This window comes from Pinus tabuliformis, chromosome X (assembly GCF_031772625.1).
Source record: "Pinus tabuliformis cultivar Carrire ecotype Pingquan chromosome X, CPIR1, whole genome shotgun sequence".
Lineage (NCBI taxonomy): Eukaryota > Viridiplantae > Streptophyta > Pinopsida > Pinales > Pinaceae > Pinus > Pinus tabuliformis.
The window spans coordinates 77987336-78006433 of NC_142308.1; positions in this window are offsets into that span (position 1 = coordinate 77987336).

The window sequence follows — 19098 nt, forward strand, 5'->3', positions numbered from 1 at the left end:
TTGAAGTTTCTCATCAAATTGAAGTTTCTCAAATTATGATGATGCATTTTTCTATGCAGTTAGTGACACATCAATCTTAACTTATGAAATATACCAAAGTGATTTTTGTACTATGGTTCTTATTCAGCCATCAATCATTCTATTGTGGTTGCAACTATCCACTCTTTGACAAGGATGGCCTTAAAGTTCCTTGGGAACTTGTAAGTAAAGTAGGAGGGATATTTAATATCCTTTTAAAAGAGGTATTTTTCAACTCCTAAGGTGACTTTGTCTGCTTATTGTGTCAAACTTTGTTTTACAATATTTTCAATCAAGAATCACTATGATGCACTAACCAAAGTTGCAATTGATTTTTCTAGAGAAAGAAAGTACTGGAAGAATCTCAAGAAGATATATCCATGCTTTGCTCAACTCTTTCACAATTTTGTGGGAAAGATGCTCATATTTAAGGTTATCATGTTTTAAATTCCAATATTTTACATGCTACGTAGGTCTCATTATATCCGAACTATCACATGTATTGAGTACTTAATTTCATTTTAGGTTTTCCACTTACTAACTGCTTGAATCCTCATTTTACGTTGAATGACCTTGCATACAAGGTGTTACAGTGGTACTTGTGCAGAATGGAAGGTTAGTTTTCCATGGACATTGATAGCGTATTTGGAAAAACCTGTAATGGCTATTTACTTTTTTTTCTTCTTTCTTACCTACATAGTTATAGTTAGACATCTATGTTAAGGTTTAAGACCCATTTCCTAGAGTTTCAGAAAAATGATACCCTAGAGTTCAAAAAGGCTTTTTGGATCAACCAAAACAACCTCAAATAAGTTGCCTTGCTTTGAGGGCCATTAACTTTAACAAATTGTTTTTTACCTTATAGTGTTAATCAAGTACCCTACAAGTTTTGTCCATGGTTGGGTGACTTGCTTCAATAAGGTCTCTAATGCATGAAGGAAAATCAACCATAGACAATATTATTTCTAGCTAGAGTACCATATCCACAACCTTGTCACAATTGTACTTTGTTTTTTTTCAAGAATGAAGGCCCTTTACACATCAAAATACCTTTATCGATAAATTTACATTCCGAAAATTAATTGGATTCTTGGTTCTTTTCATCATAGATGTCATTTGCATCATCATTACCATTGTCTTCAATAGCAAAACTAAAGTTGAAAATGCATATGGTATTGTAGTTATAACTTGTTATGTTGAACAACTAATTCTATTTTGTAAACACTTATTAGGCACATGAACATGAAGCTTTCAATAATGATGACAAGGATCTGAGAGACCAACCCTAGATCGTTCGATTCCTCACAAGAGCCACTTCCCACCTAGAAATACTCCAAATGTTGAATGCATACCACTTCTTCTCCTTTACCAAGTGTACTACTCGAGTAAATCCTAGATAATAGTTGAGATTTATAAGGCGAACCTGTTTCAGGCAGAGGTAAAACATCGTACATACTCTAACACTCAAACATAAGGTTATGCATATACATGTGGTTCAAGGTCCCATTTTCCTCACTTTATGGATTAAGGAATGTACGTTGCCAAAGTGGAACACCTACTAATCTAGGAAATTTTGTTTCACAGAAGCTATATATGTTTGTATCTATTTGATTTACAAAATATTTTATCAAATCTATTCTTTTTTTAAGTTATATCTTATTAATTTTAAATCTAATACTATTGGTGGGGTGTCTATTATGTGACTCGAAGCTTGTGTAAGGTGAAATGGTTATCTTATTATAAGAAAATTTTGTGAATGGAGATTTTCACGAGGTGAGATAGGTACTATCTTAATAAGTTGAAATGGCTGTTATTTTTTTAGTAATGGACAGTTAAGTAATATTTCTATAATTTAAAATAGTTAGATGTGGAATGGTAAAAATTTTGGGAATTCGTAAGAATTTTTTTATGTTTCTTTAATGTTTTGAAATGCTTAATGTTTTGAAGAATTTATTAGGATTGAATATTTTCTTTATGCAGAAAGGTTAGTGTATTAGATGTGTATTAGATGTTTCAATGTTCTAATGCAGAATGGTTAGTGTATTAAAGGTTTTAATGTTAAATTTGAGAAGGTTATTGAATGGTTCTCTAGTTCAAATTCTACTTAAGGCTTTCTTGAATATTGGAGTGCCTATGCTCAAGGGCTCACTATAGGTTTCCAAGGGTTTCCACAACAAAACATTCACTAGATAACTTCAGAATATTAACAACCCTTATATGATTCTATACCACCACCATTTCTTCCATAAACTTTCTATAAGATGAAGGCACTTGAAGACATAAAATGCTTGTTTCTTGAAGGAAAGTAGATTGATTTTCTGATTTATGGGGTTTTAAAGCTTTACTATTGGCTTTAATTAGCTTATAATGACCCTAGATGTAGTCATAAATAAGTAGTGAGGGTTACTGCTATTCACAAGACTCGCATGTAGTTTGAAATGATTTTTAGATTAGGTATGTTTGTTTAGGGATTATGATTGATAAATAGATTATTCCACATAAAGAATTGAAATTATTTTTAGATTAGGTATGTTTGTTTAGGGATTAAGATTGATAAATTGATTATTCCACATAAAGAATTAGAGTGAGAAAATTAATAAAAAATCAAACATCATAAAAAACTCATAAACAAATTAATTCTTTGATAAAACTCCTATTCATGGATATGGATCCTGGTTAAGGTGTGTGAGCAATATATGTATGATAGTAACATTTTGTTCTTTTGATAATGTTGTGTTATTTGTAGTAAATTGGTGGAACTTTCCAATATTAAGTTGGCAACACCCAATGCTCAAATATAACTCCACACATACTATTCATCCACATTCTCAATATAACTTGGAAGGTTTTTCGACATTGGAAACTCAACCGAGTGCATTTGATTAGTGTTAGTATCAGTCTATCTCATTTGATGTTTTATTGCTTACCTACTAGCATAGGGAAAAGATCATAGGGTAGGTACAAACAAAACATTTTTGTCAAAAGCCTCATACACATAGACATGGATCTAGTTTAGGTATGTGAGCAATCCATGTATGATAGTAGCATTTTTTCATTTGACATAGCTCTACGACTTGAGTACATTGGTGGAACTTTTTTGATATTGAGATAGTAAAACCCAAGGCTCAAACATAACTCCATGTCTTTTAAGCATCCACATTATTACTATAACTTGGGACGTCTGTCCATTCTAACCACTTACTTTAGCACATTTGATAAGCATCTAGTGTCACACTGTCTTACTTGATATTTAAGTGCTTACCTAGAAGCATGGGGAAAAGATCATAGGGAATTCATAAATAAAACTTTTCTATGAGAAACCTCACACATGGATATGGATCTTGGTTAGGGTATGTGAGAAATAGATGTTTGATATCAACATTTTGTTCTTTTGGTATTAATTCTTCTCCTTTAGTGCATCAGTGGGACTCTTTTGATATTCAACACGTGATGCCCAAGCCTCAAACATGACTTTAGAGTCCATGCTTATTAAGCATCCACATTCTCAATGTAGCTTGGGAGGTCTGCCCACATGGGCCACATAGTTGAGGGTAGTTAGTACCAATCTCTCACATTGAGATTTTAGTGCGTATTTACTAGCATGGGAAAAGATAACAGGGAATTCATAAACAACATGTTTGCCATAGACCTACACATGGATATGGATCCTTAACAAATGTGCCAAAGCAGGGTCATTGACAAGGTAAAGTATCATTAGTTTTTCATTCCAACAACTTGTTAATAGACTTGCCTTCATGGGAAGGATGCCAAGGTGGGATTGGAACTAGATATCTCTTGCATAAATTGCCATATCTTGTTCTTTGGTATTGAGTTGCTTAGTTTGCCTATCATCTTCCTAAACTCTTAAAGATCCAGCGGACCATAATCTTTTGTTCATTTCTGAAGCTTGGATGTTGATAATGTAAAGCGACATTGAAAATTTTGTATTGATATTCTGTTAGACTAGATTCCACGTATTTTATGATGGTGTGTCATATGATACCATCCAATCTATGCAATATGCATTATGTGTGCACAAATTCCTCATGATGCTAAATTCAAGTTGTAACAAAAGTATATGCTAGATGATATTCCCCAAGAACTTGATCTACATTGAACCTACGATAGGGTATTGTATACAATACTATGCCACATCCTCGGAGGCTATTTTGGATGAAAATTTTCCATTACGAAACTCAAGAAGTTGCGAATTTATTTGGAAGGGGATTTTGTGAACCCTGTACTTTACTACAACATCAAGTGTTCTAGCACCAATTCTATGACGTTTTGGACCTCTTTGATTCCTAAATCTGAGTTTCATTTATTTATTTAAAATATAATATTCATTTGTGCATATGAACCTAAAATAATAGACAAGGAAGAGAAATATGCCATATTTATAGTTTTCCTTTACAAAACCTGGGAAGTGGTGAATGTCCTTAGCAATGGGCCTGCTTCAATATTAAATGTGGTGTAGAATCAAGTTGTTGTAATACTAGTTATGTGACACTTCGACACTCTATGATACTCTGAGTAATTCTTTTAAAATCGGTATGTTTAGTACACCAAACGGATGCATGAGCACATAATAACCTAAAATTAATAGGCGGGGGAATCGATCTACTACATCTACTGTTTCCTTCACAAAATATGGGAAATCATGAATGTTCTTAGAATTATTCAATTAAGTTGTTCTATGACATTTGGAGTCTCGACACAATGTGATCCCTGAATCTGGGTTCAATATTTACTAATTGTTTAAAAATGAATACGTTTGGGTAATATAGAAAGATATATGAGTGCAAATGAACCTAAAATAATAGGGAGAAGGAAAAGTATGCTATACACACAAACGCTACACTAAAAACCTCCTACATAGATGACTACAAATGCCTCAATGAACCTGTGATGCATATAAAATTAGAAATAACCATACTAAACCCTAGGAGTTTCATACAAATCTCCTGAAGAATTATTTCTTATGTTTTAGGATTCATACAAATCTTTTCCATTTTCCAAATAGATGCTATATAGTGTGAAACCATGTATCACTATTTTCATTAAATTTTCATAAAGGAATTGGAACACTTTCACTGAACTATAGTGGTTGTTTGCAAATAGGTACAAAATCTTATTAGAGAGAGAGGGTCGACAGTTGTTTGAAAACAGGTATGGAATTTTATTGGAGATAGAGGGTTAGCACTTTTTTTTAACTTAGGAAGACTAGGAGAAGACTAAGGGTATAGCTTGGGACAGAAAAAGGGGATGAGCATATTTTAGTCTCGTACATAGGACTTTCTAGAATAGCTTAAGGATACCTGAATCTGGAGTTTATTATTGTTTATATAACCAATATAATAAATTTAAAGAAAAAAATCAGAAAATATTAATCTATTACATATAGATTTTTAGCATAACTCAATCTTTCCTCAATATTGTTGTTTATGTAAAAGATACAAGCAATTTAAAAGAAAATCAAAATCGTCACGGACTACCCCTTGTTCCATCAGTCATAAACGAGTCATCCTGTTGGTGAAGGGAACATATATATGGCCTCTTTTAAGTAAGTGTGTTCTCATTAAACGAGGATTAGCTTCATTATAATTTGATTATATTTTTATTCTCCTTGAGAATATGATATTAAAGAGTAAGATATTGTTTTATATGACCTAAACGGATATTGAATTTGGTTTGGGCGGATCATAATAATTTTTCCCATATCCAACTACCTTAAATAAATCAAAATTGATCTTTTTGTAATATTTTTGTTCTTAATTTTTTAATTTGGAGTTGAACATTTCATGAATTACATATCTTTAGAGATATGTATTTATAAAATATTATATGCAATCTGGATGACAAATGAGACACGCCATTAGAATATATTCATTAAAATCTATTCAATATTCATAATGATAGATTAGGATAATTAACTTCCAATTAGACCAAAATTAGTATATTTGTTTAAAAAAAAATAAGATATTAATTAGAATTTATTTAGAAACTTTTTTCTCATAAATATTTTGTAAGTTAGATTATCTAAAATGTTTTGGAAATTGACCAATGTATAATTTTATTATAGAATTCACTAGAATGTGTTCTTATTTTAGTACTGTTTATTTTCATGGGTTCTAGTTAGTAGCCACTCATGTAATGCTCCAAGTCTAAATCCCTTTTAGAATGAAAATTTTGGAAATTTGGTCTCTCTCTTTCTATATATATATATATATATATATATATATATATATATATATATATATATATATATATATACTCATTGTTTAAATAGCATTTTTGTATTAAAATCTCTTTGGAATTGTGTAAGTTTCACAACTTAAAAATACAACTCCAATAAATCTTTACTAGATTTCATACAAATTAGACCCAAAATATATATTTATGAAATGTTTAAAATGTAGAATAGTTCAAAAAAACTTCAAATATTTTAACCATTAGATTTTATTTTTTTCAATGACTTTGTATAATATATACACTTTTATTTTTCTTAATCATATATAATATATAGGTAGTTGAAATTGAAAGATTTTATTCAACATGGGCATTTAATTTTTTTAAATGTAACATATAAATTTTATATTAAAAATTAAATGAAGTACAGATCTCCCTCTTATTACTCATATTAGGAAATAATTTAATTTATTTTACTTTCAATTAATTTGTTTCTTTGAGTATGGAATTATTTTATAATGGTGAATATTAAAATAAAATTTTATTACCTTTTCTTTATATATACATATATATGAACTTGATATTGAAATAAGTTAGTTACCATGATATTCAAATAGTTTATTTAAATATTGGATTGAAATATTAGCATAACTCACTAAGGAGGGATGATATTTAATGACTCCTTAATTTTCCAATTGTGTGACCTTTGTAAATCCTTAAATCTTGTCCCATGTTGTTTTTAAGAGGGATGTTAGGATATTCAGACACATAGGAGTTAGTCAATTTCAACTTGGTCTAATATGTCTATTATGTCTAGTATTTTTAGTTACTTCATATCTCTCTAAATTTAATATAAAGTTCTGCTACCATATTTTAGCTGCCATTATTTTTGCATTTTCTTTTAAAGATTGATTTATTAATTCCTCCATGTATATTTTGGGTGCTTGTAAATTTTCTTACTTCTCTTGTAAGTTGAAATTTAGCACTTATTTATGCATAAATATATAAATTGATAGCATTAATCATTCATGTATTTTGTCGAACACTTTGAAAACATACCCTGGAACCCTTTCTAAAATGCATCTAATTACCTATTTCAATTAAAACAACAGAAAACCATAAGTAATGAAAATCTTACCCAACCTCATTTGCAATTCTTCATTATAATTATTGTTAGCAATATTTGGCTTTTCTTTCTAAAGTGCTACAATACCAATGTTAGTACCATAAACTACACTAACAAAAATTCCAATATTGTGATCTAAACCTCCATACATATATACTACCTTTAGTATTCATTCTCAACTTGACCAATAAGCTTCTAGATAACATAAGCATAAACCAAATTTATATGCTCACATAAATTAAAATTTCTACAATTCTTTATGCTAATATTATACTAAAATTTCAAGGAATTAAATATATACTTGTTGCAATATTTAATTCCAACTGATGAAACTATGATCCATCACTGATTCCTTAACCAACTTATTTGAATTATCCAGTTTTCCTCCCAACCATATCCAGGAATAACTTCTCCCTTAGAACCCCCAAGCTCTATAAGCTCACAAGCAGTACCAAAATATAACAGTAGAGAGATAGACAAGGGAAGATGAGGAAGATAAGTTTCACTTTCTCCCAATACCAATCATGTTCAACTCCATTGGGTAGAGCTACATAATAATTTAGATTAGCACTTGGATACTCTTGAGGTCTCTCCCTCTCACAATTTTTTTCAAATCTCTCCATCTCTTGGTATCATAATGCACCTCTCCCCCAAGTGAGAATACATGAGACGCACATATAGGAGGAGAAAATAATTCTTGTAAAAAGGGAGGAGAAATATGCATGCCTTGATAAATATTAACATATTCCATTTATAGGAGTGTAACTCATGCCATTAAGAAGAGGTATGCAAGGCTTAGTTAAGGAGAGTGTAGCATATGCATTAGAGAGAGCGTAAGAGGAATCTTTTATGAAATGACTTCAATGAGTCTAAGAGGAATATGCCATTTCTTTGATGAGTCCATAAGAGGGAGTGTAATGTATCATTAAGAGAGAGAGTTATGTAGAGCCATGGGAGTCACCAAGGAGAGAGGTGTGAAGTGATTGAGGTGATGAGGGTGACTTGTAATTTATTTTAATAATAATATCAAAGTCTCATAAACGATAATAATAATAACAATAGTAATATTAATAATATTGATGATTAAGTCAATATTGAAATATTAGGATTGATCAGTGATACTTTAACTGATTTTCCTTCGACTATACTTGATTACCAATTGATGCAAGGTGATTTACTATTTTTGGAAAGTCATACTTGAGATGTTAGGCATAACTTTTTAGTTTTACAAAGTTACTCCAGAATTGTCAGAAATGAAATTTAATTAAGGAAATCCATCTCTCGTCTTCCCATGAGTGGCATTTTCTTCCGAAGAAAAGGGATTCCACATCCCTATCACATGCATCTTCGTGCCTTAGTAGATTTAGGACTCTGCACCTTGATCTACTCCAAAGACCCAAGATTCTATATCTTGAAATTTTGAATATTTAGGATTCCGTGCTCTAATCCTTTTATTATAGGTGCAAGATTCTGCATCTTTATCTTTCATGGATTTAAGACTTCTCTCCCTAATTTCCATGGCTTTTCATCTACTCTTCTTTGAAACTTTGTGCTTCACCTTAAGGTATTGATTGTGAGTTCATATCCATATGATCATTCATTGGTAAGGTCTTGTTCCAAGACCAAGAATTATGCATGATTTGTGTTGGTACCATCCTATGACCTCCTGTTTCCTCCTAAAACATATCATTTGCCTACTTCTTTCCATAATATATCTTCTAGATTCCTTGGAAATTGATTAGTTAATAGTCCTATAGTTATTAAAATGCATTGAAATTGATTTACGAGTTTTATGTTAAAGAATTAGGGATTTTTGGTAAAATGGCTACAGGAAGTTCCAGCATCCTGTAATTGGTTCATTGTTTGACATGTGGCATGACAGCTGGGCTAGAACGAAGGGTAGGGATGAAAAGTAGAATGTCCAAGCATGGACGAATACCTATCCTACAACAGAATCGACCCTCCTACATGCGCGGTCAACAGTGGTCAAAGTATAGCATGTTGGCGACAAAGGCAGCAACAGCAAAGCATTCTAAATTACTTAAAGGATTTAAAAGAAAAAAAAATTCAATAAACAAAAACACAGTTAGAAATCATGTTCATTTATGCCTAGATTTAGAGACAGTCAGGGTAGATTCGTAAAAACCCCCCACCATCTAAAAACTAACCCATCATCATCAGGAGCAGACTCTTTAGGGAATACAACACCAGCTGAGGAAGTCATCCAAGCATTAGAAGAAAAACAAAAGTCAGGACAGAGACTTACTCTCATTGAAAGGAAAACTTTATTCACACATAAATCGCAGAAGAAGCACTTTCCTAGATCTTCCACACAAGGAGAAAGTAGCATAGTGACCGAACAATCTTTCTTTAATCTCCTCTATCAAACAAGTGACACTGACATAGAGAGACCTATTAGAATGGTTGAGGAAGGAGTTGGATCAGTACCACATCAAGGACAGGCAGATGAAGAGGAGTCAACTTTTAAGTTTCCTATACATGAACCACAAGAAGATGATGAGATCAAAATGAAAAACATACCCCCATCCGTGCTACCAAACTTTTATGGTATGGCTTCGGAAGATCCAGACTCATTCTTGTTCGAGTTTGACATTGTATGTCGAACATATGGCTATACAGATGATGCCCATAGGCTTAGGCTCTTCCCAGCGACATTAAAGGCATCAGCCTTAAGATGGTTCATGAGGCTTGGTGAGCATGCTATAGTTGATTGGGATGGCATGAGGAGAATATTTCTGAGGAAATATCAGCCTTATTGTAGATCCAAAGATTCTAAGGATGATATCTTTAGAATGAGCCAGCAAGAGGATGAAACCTTAGAGGAATATTTAGAACGGTTTGTCTACAACTTACAAAAATCCAAACACCGAACTATGCCTCTTGATCTGATCGGCACTTGATGGGCAAAGGTGACATTTATGCCTTACCCTTTGAAGAAATCACTGAGTTGTGCGAAAAGAATTCAAGGAGCAAAGCTAAAATGGGAAAAAGAACCCTGTCATCCAAAGTCACAAAATCTGCCTCCGCAAGTGTCACAAGGGCTGAAATAGGGAATCTTTTAGAAGAGTTTAAAACAGATCTGTTAAGCACCCTAGGGAACCAAATTGACACTTTAAAAGCTAAGAAGAAACAAGAAGATGAAGATCAGATAATGGCTATCTTCTGCCCAAAATGCCGGAAGAAACATGCATTAAAAGATTGCCCACTAGAAAACATCCAAGTTTGTGCTTTCTGTACTGAACATCATGATATGTATAACTGTCCTAAAGTTAAGGTTTTGCAGAACTGTAATATGGCAGCCAATGCAGAGATGGAAAATGTGTATTACATGGGCACAAAGAGACCATGGCAGCCAAGGCCAGCACCTCAAGGTATGTTTCCAAATCAAAATTTGCAATTTCCTATAAATGATCAAATGTATGCACAGAACTCATGGAATGTACCCATGCCATGGCAGCACCAAAACCAACCACAGCAACAATGGAGACCATCTCAACAGTACTCTCAATCTTATCATACATATCCTCAATCATACCCACCATATTCACAACCATATCAACAATACCAACAGCCGTATTCATCACATTCTCAACCATATCAGCAGTATCCTCAGCAAGTTGTTTATCAGCCTCAACCTATTCAACAAGCACTGCCTGCTCCTCCACCAATAAATCCACCCCAACTGCAATTTCCAGCTAACTCACAACCTCCCAGAGCTACTCAAATTCCTGCTCAAACTGTCCCAAATCCAAATAATAGAGCAGAGAGGCCAGCCTACAATGTAGAAGAGGGAACCTCATATTCTACACTACCCTTGCAAAATATCAACTTGAGGTTTGGTAGGGTACTTCACAAAAATTCTCCAATAACAGATAAGCAAGAAGAAAACACAGAAAATAAAAATGAAATGACAAATCAAAGAAAACCAAACGATGATACCAAAGATAAGCAGATGCAACCACTGCATCCATCTTTTCCAGACCGATTGGTCCAAATAAAACCTCCACTGTCTATACCACAGTTTGATGTCTTAGATGAACTCAAGAATGTCTACATAAAAATTCCACTGCTGCAAGCTATAAAAGATATTCCCATCTATACTAAAGCCATCAAAGACATATGCCTCAAGAAGCCTGCTAGAAAAAGGATTGATCCTCAAACCATTCATGTTATAGGACATTTAGCAGGCCTTATGACCAATACCATCTCCATGGAAAAGTATGTTGATCCTGGCATTCCCAAAGTTACCACCATCATTAACAACATACAAATTCCAAACAGTTTGATAGATCTTGGGGCCGCAATCAATGTCATGACTCTTGAAACCATGAGAACACTCCAGCTCATAAATTTGCAACATACAACGATTGTTCTAGAACTAGCTGATAGGTCTAAAGTGATTCCTGAAGGGATTTTGGAGGACATAATTGTCTCACTGGACTCGTGGGAGTATCCAGTGGATTTCTTAGTTCTTCAACCCAAATCCAATTTAGGAGGGCACCCTATCATCCTTGGTAGACCATGGTTAGCGGGCCTATTCATAGGATGTCGATCGGGCAACATGATCATTTCAAGAGGGACCGAAAGAAAACAACTCACTCTTTATCCATCGGCACAATCACCAGCAGTAACACACAATTTGTGGCTTGATGATAAATTTAATGATAAAGAAGAAGTACAATATGTTTTTAGCATTGACCAAATCTATGATTTTCAAGAACAAGACAATAATGATTTGGTAGAATTATTCCTTTCTCAACCTGATATTTCCGAAAATTTGAGAAATGACCAATATCATGCTGCAGATGTACTTTTGGCCCAAAACTTTCAGGAAACATGCACCGTTCAATCTTTGCAAACCACATTTCACGACATTTTTCCAGTTCAATCCATCACCAACACACAGAGTCAAATCATAGAGATTAGTCCAGGGAAAACTCTGAACATATGCAATCACCTAGACTCATCTCAGCAAGAGAAATTGATTCGACTATTGAGAAAATACCAGAAAGCCTTTGCTTGGGACTACACCGATATGCATGGGATTCACCCCGACACATGCACTCACCATATTTATACGGATAGCACCATTAAACTAGTGAGGCAACCACAGAGAAGAATGAACCCCATGCTCCAAGATATTGTCAGAGAAGAGTTGCAAAAACTATTGAGAGTTAATTTTATATATCCTATTTCTGACAGTCAGTGGGTATCCCCATTGGTTATAGTGCCCAAGAAAAATGGTAAGTGGCGCATTTGTGTTGATTACAGACAGCTGAACAAAGCAACGCTCAAAGATTATTTCCCACTACCATTTATTGACCAAGTGTTAGACACCCTAGCTGGGAAATCATCATTTTCTTTTCTTGATGGTTTCAGTGGCTACAACCAGATGAGGATAGCCTCAGAAGACCAGGAAAAAACCACATTCACCTATCCTTGGGGCACTTATGCTTACAATGTTTTTCCATTTGGACTTTGCAACGCTCCAGCTACATTTCAAAGAGGTGTGTTAGCTATTTTCGCTGATTTAATTCATGATTGTGTTGAAGTTTACATGGATGATTTTTCAATATATGGCAATTCATTTGAACATGCATTAGAAAACCTTGAGAGAGTTTTGAAAAGATGTATTGACGCTAATATGTCCCTCAGCAATGAAAAGTGCTTTATGATGTTAAACGAAGGGATAATATTAGGCCACTATATTTCTTTTCAAGGCATCAAAGTTGACCCAGCAAAGATCCAGATCCTTGTTGATTTGCCAATTCCACAGAATCAAAGAGAGGTAAGAAGTTTCCTTGGGTACGCAAGCTATTACAGAAAGTTTATTGAACATTTTAGTAAAATAGCTTTACCTTTGTTTAAACTTCTAACCAAAGATGTACTTTTCAACTGGAATGAGAACTGCCAACAAGAATTCAAACTACTCAAAAAGAAGTTATCAACCGCACCAGTCTTGAGAGGGCCTAATTGGAGCCTACCATTTCATATCTTTACAGATGCATCTGACACCGCAGTGGGTGCCTCATTAGGCCAAAAAGAGGAATCTTGTAATTATGCCATTTATTTCATTAGCAAAAATCTAACACCTGCAGAGTTAAACTACACAGTCACAGAAAAGGAAACACTTGCCATCATATATGCTGTGAATAAATTCCGACATTATATAACTGGTTATGAGGTCTTTGTACATACTGATCATTCTGCCATTAGACATTTAATGAATAAACCAATAACTAGTGGCAGAGTTACCAGATGGTTATTATTGTTACAGGAATTTAACATCACAGTGTTAGATAGACCAGGCAAAGAGAACCAGGTGGCAGATTTTCTTTCTAGACTGCAAAATCCAGGTGAGGTTGTTCCGGTTGAAGATTCTTTTCCAGATGAAAATTTATTTGCAATTTCCATAGTAAATCCTTGGTATGCTGATTTGGCCAATTATTTGTCTACAGGAAGGACACCTCCACACTTTACTGCAAAGGGAAAGAAGAGACTAGTCAAACAAAGTGCTAGATATTCATGGCTTAATGGCAATTTATTTTACACTGGTTATGATATGATCATTAGAAGATGTGTAAGAAATGATGAGGTAATTGATATTTTAAAATCTTGCCATGATGAACCGTGTGGTGGGCATTTTGCAGCTAAGCGGACAGCATTCAAAGTTCTTACTCTTGGATACTACTGGCCATCCATTTTCAAGGATGCCAAGAAGTATGTGAAGAGTTGTGACAGCTGCCAAAGAATGGGCAGGCCAACAGCTACAGATGAGATGCCCCTTCAGCCCCAAGTTCACCTAGAGCCATTTGACAAATGGGCTCTAGACTTTATAGGACCCATTAACCCAACCTCCAATGGTAAGAAGTACATCTTAGTATGTACTGATTATGTCACAAAGTGGGCTGAAGCAAAAGAACTGGTTAGAGCCACCGAACACACAGTGGTAAATTTCCTTTTTGAAGAGATTTTTGTCAGGTATGGAGTACCAAGGGAAATAGTCACTGATCAAGGTACTCAATTCACCTCAAAGCTAGTGAAGGACATCATAGACAAATACCAAATCAAGCATAGGAAAAGTACCCCTTACCATCCACAGGCCAATGGGCAGGTGGAATCCACAAACAAAACTTTGGAAGGGATCATTACTAAAATTGTGGCAATGAACAGGAAGAATTGGGAAGAGAAGCTCAAAGATACACTCTGGGCTTACAGAATTATGTGGAAGGATACTACAGGATTTACACCATATCAGTTGGTGTACGGAAAAGAGGTAATGCTTCCTATTGAGTTTCAAATACATACTTTTAAACTGGCTGCAGATTTGCAAATTGACTTGGACCAAGCACAACAAGAAAGAATTCAGCAGTTAAACCAGTTGGATGAAATGAGGCAGCAAGCAGAGGAAACCACAATCCTCATGCAAAAACAAAGGAAGCAGTGGCATGATGCACATATCAAGAAGAAGCAGTTTAAGGAAGGTGACTGGGCTTTACTTTTTGACTCTAGATTCAGAGATCATAAAGCCAAGTTTACCACCCATTGGATGGGCCCATACCAAATTATTCAGGCTTATGACAATGGTTCAGTCAAGCTCAAAACTATTGATGGAGAAGGTCATTCCTTTACTGTCAATGGTCAACGCCTGAAACTATACACTAAGCCCATCAGCAAGCAAGATTTTCTACAAACAGTATCTTAACAAAGAGAGGTTGAGATACTGCAGCTCCAGTATCCCTGCCTTAGTTCATTTCCTTTCAATTTAGAAATTAAAAAAAAAAAAAAAAAAAAAAAAAAAAAAAAAAAAAAAAAACTAAAAAAAAATATATAAAAAATAAAAATAATAATAACAATGGGTTAGATGTGAAAACCAGCCTCTGGCACACTCTAACCCCGAATTCTTACTTGAAAACCAATTCGTTGGCGGGTAAGAATTCTCTTTCTTTTGTTCACTGTTTGATTTATCAACTGAGTAATGACTTGAGGACAAGTCAAAACTTTAGTCGGGGAGAGAAGCATCAGCATTTTGTTCTCTTATCTCTCCATTGTAAATTCTTAAAGATTTCTTATTTCATCTCCTCACTGTACATCTTCAAAGCAGTTTGTTCCAGCATTCCAGATTTCAATAAATAAGTTGTTTTGTCATTGTTCTATCTCAGAGGGACCTGGTTATAAACATTATGCAGGGGGACCTGTTCTGTCCAGAAGACCATGCTACCAACACCAGCAGTAATGGGACCTATTTAAGACACATAGAAGGGACCTGTTAAGAGATTGATACTTCAGGGCTACTTCAACAAAGTTTCATCAAGTTTCTACAAGGATTCACAGGTTGCCGGGCACCAAGACTCCATCAAATACCCAAGCTCAATGAACATATAAGGAGCTGCGTGAACATCTTCAAGATTTCAGAGAGACCTGTTACATTCGAATCTATTCAGGGGACTTGTGATGAACAGCAAGGAATAGTCAGCAATGCCAATGCCAATGCCAATGCCAATCCTACTCAGCATGCCAATGCAACAATAACCAACAAAAGTGTAATATGTTCCGTATTCTTAACATTTAATTTCTTAGATTAATTTTTAATGTTAATTTTAATGACTGTGACTGTTATGATCGATTTCAAGGGCACTACATTTTCCATCATCCCTTATCTCACTGTTAATTCTTATCATCTGCCATACCCCAACCTATTTCATACTTCTAAATCCATTACCCCTTTTCATATCAACCTTATTATGCCAACCGCACCCTACAGTCATACCAACATCTTCCATTTGGCCGAGTACTAATAGAAACAGGACACGTGGTGGATTGTGTTTTTTTAAAAAAAAGGAAAGAAACAAATGTTAAAGCGGGCCTATTCATTGTATTCCACATGGCCAAATTATGATTCCACCACCCGACGTAGCCAAATGATTCAGAGGACTCCCTGAAATCATACCCCAGTATTGCATATACGCTTCTAGCACTCCTATGATGACATCTATACAAGCGGTACAGTCATTCCTCTGTTCCAAAGGATGAATATGCTATGAAGTAAGTATAATGGTTATTTCACCATCATTCTCAGTTATTTCATGCTAGCATTTGACTCCCGTGACTTCCACAGTAAGGATTGAAAGCAGTGAGAGCCACAAGAGGGAAATATAACCATTCGGTTTCGACAAGGATTGAAAGCAGTGAGCGCCACAAGAGGGAAATATAACCATTCGGTTTCGACTCGCACCACAGTCACAAGACAGTCGACCGAGCATCATACTGGATATTAAGGGAGCGACACCACCAGGTAATAAATTGAAGTTTCTTTGTTGAAATTGCTAGAGCACGACCCTCTGCCAAAATGACCAATAGGGTCGAGCCGAGCATGTTCGACAGTTCTCAATATCATGAAGATTGCATTTCGATTCTCAGAGAGATACAGTGGTTGCCCTTTTTAGAGAAATTTCATGGAAGTAATGAAGAGGTTACCAAACAATTTGCTTTCACATTCAATGGAGAGAAAGCCCTGATAGGTAACTTCTCATTCAGGGTTTCAGAGGACACCATAGCCCAGTCAATAGGGATTAGCCCAGAAGGGGAGAAGTACTTTAAAACAAAGCAATTTAAAGAGAAATCGTGGACTCAATTTATGTCTAGATCCAGAGTCTCATCAGTTAACTGGAAGAAGGGTGTTCCAAGGAGTTGGTTGATGCATCCCTGGGATGAGATGGTCTATATTCTTCAAAAATTCATAACCTGCGAAGGCCGTTATAGTATTGTCTATCTATACCATATTAAGTTACTACTACACTTGAAAAGGCAATGCGTTATCAGCCTACCATATTTTCTATTACAAATCTTAACCAAGATGTCGAAGACCATACAAAAGAAGAAGGGAAATGAGGACAAGAGCCTATATCACTTTGGCTTAATTAAAATTCTTATTGAGCATGAATTGTAGAGAAGAGGGAAACCGTGGAAGGAGTTCTTAGCTGCTAATCAAATTAAAGATGAGGAAGACAAAGAAGAACTGCAGGAGAACTCAGGTTTCATGAAGGATATCGATGAAGAGATCCTAGTATCCAAAGCCAGCAAGGTACCTCCACCTATGAGCAGCATAAGGACTAGGAAAATGAGAAAAGAAGATGCTTAGAAGGTAGAGCAAGATAAAATTTTCACCACTTATTCAAGAAGAACAAGGAGAGCACCGAAAGCCCAGTTACAAGAAGACCAGCTTGAATCCAATGCACCTATACCAATGGATATTGAAAGTAGCGACCACTCACCACCAGGACCAGGAGCTGATATAGAAGTTGAAAGCCATAACAGGCAGGAAAAAGGTTCACCACCTCCCATTAAGAAACAAAAGAAACTGGAGAAACAAATTGAGAAATTGAAGGAAGAACTCATGGAGGCTAATATGTTAGAAAAGGTTATCAAGAAAGAAAATGAGATGCTCCGATCGCAGAGTAAAGAGACTCAGCAAAAGAATGAAAAGTTAAGGGAGCGAATTAGTGAACTTGAGGCTGAGCAAATGGATATTTGTAAATGGGCCACCAAGTGGTACAACCAGAAGAAGACCCTCAAAGAAAAATACAAAAGATTAAAGCAGGAGCTCCATGGTCAGAAAGATGCCCAGGTGAAAAAGAATGTGGATACATTACTGAAGGCAGCAGAGATACAGGCAGGGACAGAGTTCAAGGGAAGCACTTCGGGGTTAGCATGAGAACATGCTAATTCATTAAGTCGGGGAGAGATGTTGGTACCATCCTATGACCTCCTCTTTCCTCCTAAAACATATCATTTTCCTACTTCTTTCCATCATATATCTTCTAGATTCCTTGGAAATTGATTAGTTAATAGTCCTATAGTTATTAAAATGCATTGAAATTGATTTAGGAGTTTTATGTTAAAGAATTAGGGATTTTTGGTAAAATGGCTACAGGAAGTTCCAACATCCTGTAATTGGTTCATTGTTTGACATGTGGCATGACAGCTGGGCTAGAACGAAGGGTAGGGATGAAAAGTAGAATTTCCAAGCATGGACGAATACCTATCCTACAGCAGAATCGACCCTCCTACATGCGCGGTCAACAGTGGTCAAAGTATAGCATGTTGGCGACAAAGGCAACAACAACAAAGCATTCTAAATTGATTTAGTTTTGTTCCTTTTTGAAATCAGTTTAGGATAGAAACATTTTAAAAATCTCGACATGATAAAAGTGGCAACAACCATATCATGAATGTACATTCGTTTTCGAAATGTAAGGGTTGTAAAAACATATGTAAATACAGTCCTGTGTAATCAATGTATTGGTAATCGTTGTATCATTTGAAACAGAGTTTGAACTTAATATCAAGAACACAGTTACAGTTACGATCTTTGTCTTGTTGCGTTGATTTGATAATCGGTTGAACACAGTCCAGTATACCTCTGGAACGCAGACGGGCCCTGCGTTAAACTGGTATACTGTTATTTCCTTTTCATTTGCAACTTAGGGTATTACATGACATGCACAGTAATTATAATTGGTTGTTGATTTCAATCGAATGCGTATGGTTTATGTTTATGAGATCGCTTGAACAATTCATCACTGGGATCATGAATCGTATCCTGTAAGGGATTCGATCCTCTGTTGTCCTCTAAAGCAATGTTATGAACTCTGCTTTCATTTCATAGTATGTTTATAATTTCCAGATGTCTTTAGCTTGCATGAATATTAGTGAATGTTGAGTATTTGTTAAACAGGGGTTTT